This window comes from Thalassophryne amazonica, chromosome 12 (genome assembly GCF_902500255.1).
Source record: "Thalassophryne amazonica chromosome 12, fThaAma1.1, whole genome shotgun sequence".
In the NCBI taxonomy this organism is placed as follows: domain Eukaryota; kingdom Metazoa; phylum Chordata; class Actinopteri; order Batrachoidiformes; family Batrachoididae; genus Thalassophryne; species Thalassophryne amazonica.
The window spans coordinates 63,448,018-63,459,538 of NC_047114.1; the positions used below are offsets into that span (position 1 = coordinate 63,448,018).

The 11,521-nt window shown below is 41.3% G+C and overlaps 1 protein-coding gene across 1 annotated transcript in view; it reads right to left on the reverse strand.

Annotated features, from left to right (window-relative positions):
• The window catches only part of LOC117521654 (spindlin-Z-like), a 30,232-nt gene extending 20,669 nt beyond the window's left edge, over positions 1–9,563 (reverse strand). Inside the window, exon 1 of the mRNA XM_034182976.1 lies at positions 9,435–9,563. The gene's annotated coding sequence lies outside the window, so the exon portion shown is untranslated. The remainder of the gene's footprint in view (positions 1–9,434) is intronic.
• Between the last annotated feature and the right edge of the window lie 1,958 nt (positions 9,564–11,521).

Here is an 11,521-nt window from a genome sequence, read left to right on the forward strand (position 1 = left end):
GTATGGCCTTGCCTTACAATATAAAGCGCCTTGGGGCAACTGTTTGTTGTGATTTGGCGCTATATAAAAAAATTGATTGATTGATTGATTGATGTGAAGAGGCCAGGGAGTGTTAAGGAGATAGCCAGGTGGCCCCAAGAATTTCCACAGTTAGGTATGAAAGGCTGTCTTTGTTCTCAGCTCAAAACCTCAGGTTTTTGTTGAGAGAGCATCAATGTATTTATTTAATTACGGCGAATCGAGGCCATGTGCTACACCGACCACTAGCCCTAAGCTTCACTAAAAGACCCAGAATATAGATAAAGTTGAGTCCACCTATGTACACCTTCCTCTAGTCTTATACATCACTGTGTGCTCCAAATCAATCGACGTATCGTTCGATATATAAAGATGAACACAATCATTTTGTTGGCTTCGATATATCACCCTTTACACGCATCTTTTTTTCATAAGTCACCAACATTTGACTGCTCCGGTCCATCTCTTTCACTTCACTTTCTGCAGGAGGCAAGGTCAGCCTGCTCTGTGTGAGCTGTTCACGCAGCAGGGAGCCAGCCAGGCTAAGAGGCATTATTCCACCCAGAAACTTTGGCAGAATAAATGAAATTGGTTAACTTATCTATTTCTTCCAGAATATGAACATAAAAAACAAAGCGGGGCGCTTTATCTTTTCATCCACATTTGTGTTGAATCACTGTACCACTATGTTCCCGCATGCAGAGCTGCAGTCCAATTCAAAAGCGATTAATGAAAAAATTAAGTTTACATTTGCTCTGTCACATGGTGCTCTCCTGCCTGACGGCAGCTCTGTGCATCACTCCATGGCAGCTAATGCTGCATCCATGCAATATTAATGGATTTTTAATCTTTTAAAATTTTTTTATGATCTATGTATAACATCAAATGACATGAAATATAACACTTAATAGGGCAGTGCAGTTTCACTTGAACCCCTACGTGATATCATGGGATCTGACCACATCCGAGGACTAATCAACGGGCAGAGTGCAGGAGTTACAGGCCCAGCTCGGTAAACTTAAAAGCATATTTGCTGCCACCTAGTGGATGTGCCAGTGTCACAGTCTCAGTGCCCGGGTTTAAAATGGTTTCTGCTGAAATCCCCATCCTCTGAATGGTTTGTGCTGACACTCCCACACTCCGCCCAGGGATTAGTCTCTCCCCATAAACAGCATCACTTCACATGGAAAGATGGTGTACCGTTTAGTTTTTGGCTGCAATCACCGAAGCAGTCCCGAAAAGTGCAGTTTTTTCAGGTTCCCAGTGGAGAAGGGAAGACAGGGAAAATGGGAGAGGTCGTGTCAGTGATTTTCGTTCTCTCACCTGCACAACCGCCTCGACACATTTGAGCTCCGGGTCATAAACCAACCGCAACACGTCCACTTCCACCGCATAATCACTTTTCCTTTGCATTTTCACTTTGTTTGCCATGTCATTTGCCCCAAAACTCAGAGAAAGTGCCATGTTTCTGATGGGGACAGACAAGTGCTATCCCCGGATGTAGAAAAATTGCACAATATTTTACCCGTATAGAACACGCCCTCAAACGAGACTGCTGTGCCAAATAAAAACTACCCTGTTGCCTGTGCAGATCCACAGTCTCTAGATTGGTTAATGTTTATAAAATGGGTAGCTGACATTTTCCAAGGGTGGTAATAAATTGTGCAAAGTTTCCATAATGAGTTGGAATGGTGTGTGATTCCAGAATGTTTTTAGAAACTTAGACCTCAACAGTTTTAAGAAGAGGAACTCAACCCTTTTATTTCCTGTTAATTACTATAGGATTATAGTTGTAGCACATGTTACCGATAACTATCTGGTTTGTCTTTTGCAGAATAAATGTGTGAGCATTGCTCACTGGCAAGTTGAGTAAAGAGTCTGGCACATATTTAATTACATAATTTTGCTAATTTACTGTCTTAATGTATTTATAAATCATTTAGGTTCTTGTTATATACACACTATTATTACTATTATTATTTGAAATTCTATTTTGTTATTTGATTTTTAAATGGAAGTGTTTTCACTTTCTTGTGTCACCCGTGTATTTTTAACATACATAAAATCATGTGATTACATTGAACTTACTAATTAGAATCATGCACGCACACTTTTAATATGATTTACCGCCCCCTGCTAAATTGGCCTGTGAGTCCAGAATGTCAATATCAATGTCCATTGTTCAGTGTTGTTAGCTAATATATGTAGCTTCTGTAAAAATATTAGTCCTGTCGACATTCAGTTTTGGCACTGTTCATCCTTGACCCAAAATACATAAACATACCAAACGGCAAATGCCAGCTCCCCCAGTTGTGCGGACCAAATTGCAGGCATGCACACAGAGCTTTTTGTCTTTTCTGCATTCTGCTGTAAGCAGGTGCTTTTAATTTGACAAACAGACACTGGCAGAAGACATTAAAAGCACTACAATTTTTACTTATGGTATGACACTTAAGTCACTCACGGTAACAGCAACATAACACTTACATTTCAACTCCAATGGTGAATATTTATGAGAATTAAAAATTAATTGCTGTTTGAATGGAGGTACTTGCATTTTTACATGATTTATCATTATATCAATGGCACAAAATGGTCTTAACATGTTGATAATATCATGATATTGTTTATTGTGGCATTTTCTGAGGCGATATATCATCCAGCAAAATTTGTTATTATGACAGGCCTACCGCCTGCTTCTTAAGAAAGTACTGGCACCACCCATTTCCATCCTTTTTGCCAAATCTACCATCTTCTACATTCTTCTCCCTGATAGCATATCTGTCCGTTAATTCTTCACCACCTCTGTTCCCTTCATCAACATGCCCACTGGAGTCCAGTTGCCAGTCATCCTTGAGTACACTCTCTGCTACTTGATTTCACTCACTCCATAAATCTTTCTTCTCCTCTATCTCACAACCTACCTGTGGGGCATATACAGTGATGACATTCAGCATCACCCCTTCAATTTCCAACTTCACACTAGGGCTGTCACGATTAGGAATTTCTGGAGACGATTAATTGTCAGACAGATAATTGCGATTGACAAATATATTGTCTATTTTTTTCTTTTTTCCCCCCTTCTTTATATTCTACTATTGTAGTATAATTACACAACTCTGGAAGAACGTTTGGCTTCTGTGAGTGGAGAAACTGGGAATAGTGCAACATTTTTATTTTTATCTTCATTTTACATACAGTCCCAACTTTTTCTGATTTGTGGTTGTTTCTGTTGCATTTCTGAAATTGTTTCTCCTCACCAGTCACGTTTTGTGCTTAAACACTACATTAAGCTCAAGACTGAACAAATAAATACCTTTGGAAAATAACAGCTGTTACAGATCAGAGTTCTCACCTGCTTTTTGTGATCTGTGCGTCTGAACATCACCACAGCTTCTTCATGTCAGGGTTTGTTTTTTTTTTGTGGCTCAGTTCATTCATATATTCTCATTTTTAAATATGTTTTTAAAGATATTTGACCGTTTATTTCATCTCAGGATCTCATAAATTCAGCATACCGTCCTGTTCACACCATGTGCGCGTCGCACATGTGTGAACAGGACGGTAACAGCAGAATCACACCGGGAGAGAAAGTTCAGAGAGAAGTAAAGGCAGCTCCACGTTTTGGTTTTGTTAACATGTTCATTCGGGTTAAAATCCTCTCTCTGCTCCACGCTCGCTGCGCACTGATGGTTCTCAGACTGTAACGTGTCGCGCCTGCATTCAGGAATCTCCCTCACACGCCCCCTCCCTCACAGTCTGCAGCCTGTTGACTCCGCGCGCGCGCACACACACACACACAGACACACACACAGACAGCTCCGCATTTTAGACGGCTTTTGAAGAAGACGGCCACTATTTTAATCGGCCGTCTTATCCAAACAGCAGGACGGATCGCTCCTCAGCCTCCATGTTATTGTCCCGCCTTAAAACGAGAGCGAGGCTGCAGCACAATGACGTCAGATTCTGAGTCGTTTTATGCTTTGTGGATAAAATAAATAATTCACGGTAATCGCGAATATGAAATATGAAAAATAATCGCGATTGACAAATATTGTAATAATTGTGACAGCCCTACTTCACACTCATCATTCTGTCAGACACTTGTTTAATCTCCAACACACATTTAATACAGTCTTTCTTCAGAATGACCCCAGTACCATTTCTCCCATCTACGTCATAATACGACAGTCTGAACCCACTTCCACTGCTCCTGGCCTTTCTTCCTGTTCACTTGGTATCAAGTGGAGCAAAAATACATAAGTAATTAAATGAAAGTTGATGGGTTTCATTTCCGTTCCCATGCCTACCACTGTGTTGGATGTGCAACTCCATAAACAAAACAGAGACCAAGGAGCAGTTAGAACAATGTGAAGTTAAAACTAACTACAGTGTGGCACACCAGAAATGTCAGAATGGTGAAGAATGTGGCTTTAAAGTACTGCTTTGTAATCCAAACACATAACGAGATGAATGCTGCATTTTTTTTATGACCAGTGCAAGACTAAGCCGAGAGGCAATCAAAGTGCACCATTTTTTTAATCACGTGGCCCTTTTCAACCAATAGACAATGAGAAAAGTAAAAATAACTTTTACATACAGTGCGTCTGGAAAGTATTCACAGCGCTTCACTTCTTCCACATTTTGTTATGTCACAGCCATATTCCAAAATGGAGTAAATTAAATGTTTTTCCCCTCAAAATTCTACTCACAACACTACTACTACTAGTACTACTACTCACAACTAATGGCAACATGAAAAAGCTTTTTTTTTTTTTTTCTGTAAATATATTAAAAATAAAAACTAAGAAATCACATGTACTTAAGTATTCACACCCTTTGCTCAATACTTTGTTGATACTCTTTTGGCAGCAATTACAGCTTCAAGACATCTTGAATATGATGCCACAAGCTTAGTGAACCTATCTTTGGGCAGTTTTGCCCATTCCTCTTTGCAGCACCTCTCAAGCTCCATCAGGTTGGATGGGGAGCGTCGTGCACAGATATTTTCAGGTCTCTCCAGAGATGTTCAACAGAATTCAGGTCTGGGCTCTGGCTGGGCTACTCAAGGACATTCACAGAGTTGTCCTGAAGCCACTCTGCTTGCTGATGGTCATTGTCATGCTGAAAGATGAACCACTGCCCCAGTCTGAGGTCAAGAGAGCTCAGGATGATCAGTGGAAACAGGATGCACCTGAGCTCAATTTTGAGCTTCATGACAAAGGCTGTGAATACTTATGTAAATGTAGCTTCTTAGTGTTTTTTTTTTTAATTTTTAATAAATTTGCAAAAACAAAAAACAACAACAACAACAAAAAAACACTTTATTCACATTGTCATTAAGGGGTATTGGGTGTTGAATTTTGAGGGAAAAGATGAATTTCATCCATTTTGGAATAAGGCACATTTTTTCCAGATGCAATGAATTTCATAGAAATTACAATGTTAAAATGATTTCAAGATTGTGAATATTATTTTTCAAGGTAACAGAATGCTGGTCACAGTAGATAGTGGGTTTTTGACTGACTATTTGCAATGTTTAAGAATAGAATAATTATGGAATAACCCTGTTGTGTCGGATGATTTGTGGACGTTCATGCTGGTTATACAGTCACAAACTGAACTTTAAAAAGGAAAAAGGAGTTTTAAAAGCAACCGTACAACAGCATGAATGTCCGCAAATCATCAGACACAAGGGAGTTATTCCCATTCTAATCCAATTCCATCGTTTGCATGATTTATTTTTCTGTAGGTAATTCGGTTGGAGAGGCTTACTGTCGAGGCAGCGTCACTCCAACAGTGGTCAGGGCGCGAAGTAATCCGTCAAATGTGAAAATCCATCAAATGCAAAACGGTAATTCTGTATCAGAATCCACATCAATACTTCCGTGTGGTATCTTAAAGTCACCCATTTCTGCAGCATTGTCGGTTCGCAACTTTGCGGAAAAAATGTAATTTGATTATAATGTACTTTGAACCATCAGAAATTTTAAAATGTAATAACTGTGATGGACATATTTGTTTTTGTTTCTTCAATCAACAGTGTTGCAGTTAATTTTTAATTTAGTTATTTTGATTCGGTATTTGTTTGAAAATGTTTTTAACATTCTAATAATGGAATTCAGAGTGCAGCATAAACAGACCTTTACTGCTCATCTAACAAGGACAGAAATGATAGGTTTTGCCAGTAGTACTTAGTACCTTAGTATTTCTTTTGCTTTCCTGTTGCTTAATGCTGATGAATTATATCTTGAGAGTAGTTTTTCTGGCTGACTGATTCTTTTTTTTTTCTCTCTGTCCAAGATGTGACTGGATCCACGTGCTGGACTGGATAATTTCTGTGGCGGACACAAGACGGACACCGCTTTAGGAACAGATCCAACGTGTGGCTCGATGACCCCCCCGACAGTAGACTGGACGCCTGCATGGACTCTCATCAACGATTGTTCTGTATTGTAAACCTTTTGGTAGACTGGCCAAAGCAGTGGGTCACTCCTTTGAGTCTGGTCTGCTTGAGGTTTCTTCCTCAAATCATCAGAGGGAGTTTTTCCTTACCACTGTTGTCTGTGTTCTTGCTCTAGGGTAGGGGTGGCCAAGTTCGGTCCTCGAGCTAACGAGTCTTTCATTGGATTCAGGTGTGTTGGAGCAGGGAGACAACTAAGAGTGTAAGGAAGGTGGCTCTCGAGGACCGAACTTGGCCACCCCTGCTCTAGGGGTTGTAAGGTTAGACCTTACTTGTGTGAAGTGCCTTGAGGCAGCTGTGTTGTGATTTGGCGCTATTCAAGGTCAGCGCGAAGTAGCCCATCCGAAGGCAAGAATTCGTACTTCCGTGACTGGCCACTCGGTGATAACTCACTCGAGTTGCACTAATTGTCTATTGAAATCAGCCGGTTTGCTTTTGTCTCTAACTTGCTTCTAACAGCCAGCTGACAGCTCTCATTGCCTCAACGGTGAGATTTAAACACTAAGATGACCTGAAATGAACCAATGTACATTAAATTGACATTATTGACGAGTGTGACCCCATTGAAAAGTGACCAAATTACAAGTATTTGTGTTGATCTCGGCAATGTTTTCAGCGAGAAAAAAATGCCCCTCGAGGCTAAATGCCCGGATGACCGACCTTGAGAATGGGTTGCAGCGGAGCCATGTCACTTTCGACGAAGTGGCCAATCCGAAGGTGAGAATTTGTACTTTCGCGACTGGCCGCCTGATGAAAACAAGCTCAGGCTGCACTGATTGTCTACTGAAATCAGCTGGTTTTGTTTTGTCTCTAACTTGCTTCTAACAGCCAGCTGATGGCTCTCACTGCCTGAAATAATGACATTTATACACCAAGCTGACCTGAAATGAGCCATTGTACATTAAACTGACTTTATTGACGAGTCTGAGCCCTTTGAAAAGTAACCAAATTCCACGTATTTCTATTGAGCTCGGCAATGTTTTTATTGGCCAGAAATGGCCACCAGAGGGCGCGTGGTGTAAAGTCCGCGGCAAGCCATTCTCGCAGTCGGACATCCGGGAACTTCCTAACCAGAAGTGAGCCGCCGTCTTAGTTTGGGGGAACTGCGCAACTTCTGTAGCATTGAAAGCAGCATGAAAATGCCCAAAAATTGTTGTATTCCGGGTTGTACAGCCAACCAAGAGTTATCCCGAACGGCAGTTCTATATTATAGCATCTGAGAAATGCAGGGGTGAGAAATGGCTCGCTGCAATCAACAGGGCCGCTGTAAACACAGATGGGAGTATCAACAAAAAGAAACAATGGAGTCCCAAGCCTGGTTCTGCTATCTGTGTTCTGCCCATTTCATCTCGTAAGTACTTTTTGTGTTAATATTTATGAATTGAGGCTGGATCCATTCACATATTTCAACATTTTGAAAATTCTGATAAAGCACCAGCTACAGAAACGAAGCTAGATGACGGTTAAACGATGTCTCCGAAAGTCAACCTAAGTCCAGATTTCTTGTTTTGTTTTGGCTTCGGTGTCCATCGTTAGTGCTGTTTGACCGGGGCTTAACTGATACAATTATTAATATATTCTTATATATATAAAAGAATACTCACGAGGACTCTTGATGAAGTATGCGTAGGTGTCTTTGTAATCCATCTCTAGCCATTGTTTAGGATCGTCTAACCAGTCGTCTGCAATAATCTTATACGGGTATTTTCGGATTCCTGCCAACTCTAGCTTCTTTCTGTATTGATTCCGTGCCTCAGGTGGCAAATTCTCTTCGTACTGATACATCATCAAGAAAACAAACTTGGAAGTAGAGAAACAACGAACTTTGCAGACGTGCTCACGTTTCCCCCAAACAAAGGTGGGACCTAGAAATTACGTCATGTGTGACATCACACCGACTGCGAGAATATGAATGAAATAAATTAGCACTGGTACCACAGTCTCTTATACAATGAGACTGGTACCATGTTTTTGAAAACATGGCTGTGATTGGTCCATCTGATACGTCGGCCGCTATTGGCTATCACGCCGCGTGTGATTGGCTGTGGCGTAACCGCCGAAAATGTCAGTTGGTTCCACTCCTCCAGAGACTGTGGTACCAGTGCCACGTTGTAAACAAAGGCTGCAACCAATCAGAGAGCGGTGTGTCTCAGCCAATCAGCAAAATGTCAGAATCCTGACTAAAAGTCACGTGACCAAATAACCCTGACTCCTTTGCATTGGCTGGAGGAGTGGAACCAACTTAGAAATGAATTGAAACTGAAAATTGATAGGACGGAGGAAATTTTATAAACGTTATTTTTTAATGTTGCAGTATGGTACAAGTTAAAATCACAATTAGGAGCAGTTTTACTTGCCAAATATGTCAACACATACAATAAATTTAAATCTGGTCGGTCACAGTACTATCAGAAATCTTTTCGGACATTTGAAACCTAATGAGCATCCTTGCTGAATCTGTGCCAACAAAATGCCGGTGTGTCAAACCGTGAGTTTCAGACATCAACACCGGATGTAAACAACTCAACTGCGCACAGCTCGGCTGGCGCTAACTAGCCTTAGCTTCATGCTAACTCAGAGTGCTCTATACATTTATGTTGTCGCGCGGCTAAAACGCGTTTTCACCGACCCACACGTTACAGCTCATTAAATTACAGAAGTATCTAATGTCACCAGGAAGGCGCAAATGTCTAATGTTACAGACGGCAAACGCGTGCGAATGTTTGAGTCATTTTGTGTAACGCTTTTGAGATTTTTCTGCTGTACTTCCACACACATACGTTTAGCTGAACAAAAGGAAACGCATCGCCATTCAACTGCTGATTTTTTTTACACCTTGGTTAAAGCTACTAAAATAACGGAAGCATGAGGCTGGCTGGGGGGGGAAATATTGCTCATTCACAACATGCTCGACAAGATGATTCAAAGATAAAAACAAAGCGGTTGGCCCTACCTGATCAATAATTTCCCATGTGTTTGTCTTTGCACAGCAGATTCCACCACCTAACGAACAGAGGGTTCAAGGAAACGAACCTGATTGGTCGGACGACGGCAGACTCACCAAGGACACCTCCCAGTAACCTTGCGTCATTTCCAGATAAAGTCACGTGACCGCAGGTCTCCTCTCTGTGGAGCCATTTGCAACGTTTAAAACTATGAAATAAATGCAAATGTCATTGTGAAATCAATGGCCTTATTCTTTTATTCCATCCATCTAGTGTGGTTTATATGCCAGTAATCTGGGCAAGTGAGTCAGTGAGTGAGTGAACTCCAAAAAGAAGTCAACATTCTACAACTGTAAAAATGTCAACATTTTGCCATGTCACATGTTGGTATATAAGAGATAATGTGATTAAGTTTGATCAAAATAGTTATTGAGTAACATGTACAAATATTGATTGATTTTAAAAGCAACATACGATCCAGTCTCTACACGGCGAGATAGGAGCTGTGTCCGCGTTCTCAGTATCACATCAGACCTGTTCCCAGTGGGTATTGGACTCCGCCAGGGCTGCCCCTTGTCACTTAGTTCAAGAACAGGATTTCAGGGTGCACTCAGGGACTGGAGGGTGTCCAGTTACACGGCCTCAGATTTTTGCGTCTGCTTTTTATGGATGATGTGGTTCGGTTGGCTTTGTCATACAGTGACCTCCAGTGCACATTGGGCAGGTTTGAGGCCGAGTGTGGATGGGTGGATTGTCCCCTCTGGGTCAGGGGAGAGTTAATGCTCAAAGTGTGGAAGTTTAAATATCTCTGGGTCTTGTTCATGAGTGGGGGTAAGTAGGAGCATGAGATTGATACACAGATTGAAGGCTGAATCTGATGTTTTACGAATGCTATACCATCATGGTGAAAAAAGCTGAGCCAGAAGGTGAGACCTTCGATTTACAGTTGTATGCAAAAGTTTGGGCATCCCTGATAATTTTCATGATTTTCCTTTATAAATCATTAGTTGTCTGGATCAGGAATTTCAGTTAAATATATCATATAGCAGACAAACACACTGATATTTGAGAAGTAAAATGAAGTTTCTAGTATTTACAGAAAGTATGCAATAATTATTTAAACAAAATTGGGCAGGTGCATAAATTTGGGCACACTTGTCATTTTATTGATTTGAATACATTTAGCACTAATTATTGGAACACAAAATTGGTTTGGTAAGCTCATTGACCCTTGACCTCCTTACACGAGTGAATCCAATCATGAGAAAGGGTATTTAAGGTGGCCATTTGCACATTTCCCCTCTTTGCATGTCTTCTAATGAGAGGCAACATGGTAGAGAAGCTTGAATCTTTGACTGAACTGGGTTGCTTGACACGAGGACGTTTCGCTTCAAATCGCAGTAGCTTCCTCAGCTAAAATTCTTGCTCTGGTAGTCTAACTTCTGTCTTGACCCTTGTAGAGAAGAACAAACAGAAGCCACAAAATCTGGAGTTTTAAACCTAACCAGACCCCTCCTACTGAGAGGCAGACTGCTATTGGCTAGTGACTAAACAATTGCTTTAATTAGCACCTATTGTGCTCTAGTTAGCACCCTCCTAATGACAGGGTAGCTGTCCTTCCTAACGATGGGACTGACGCGTCTTCTGACGACTCTACTGACGCGTCTCCTGATGACGTGAATGACTCATTACCATGACCAAAAGACTGGAACTGCTTTGACCTGAGTACCACATTGTAAACAGGGGACAAAGCGTGTCTCAGACCTCTCCCCGGTTAAGGCTGGGTTTCAACTGTTTCACATACAATGGCTCCTTCACCCCTCTCTCAAACCATTTCTTCTGTCTGGCTAAAATTGTAACTTCCTTGTCCTCAAACGTGTGGTTAGTGTCTTTAAGGTGGAGATGAACTGCAGACTGAGGTCCACTGGCGCCCTCTCTGCGGTGCTGGTATAGGCTTTTGTGTAACGGCTGCTTAGTCTCACCTATGTAACAGTTTTCCTGACACTACATTGCTCTGTTTGTAACTAGGGATCCTGTCCTTAGGGTGAACTAATTTCTGTCTCAAGGTGTTAACAGGTTTAAAGTAAACTGGGAT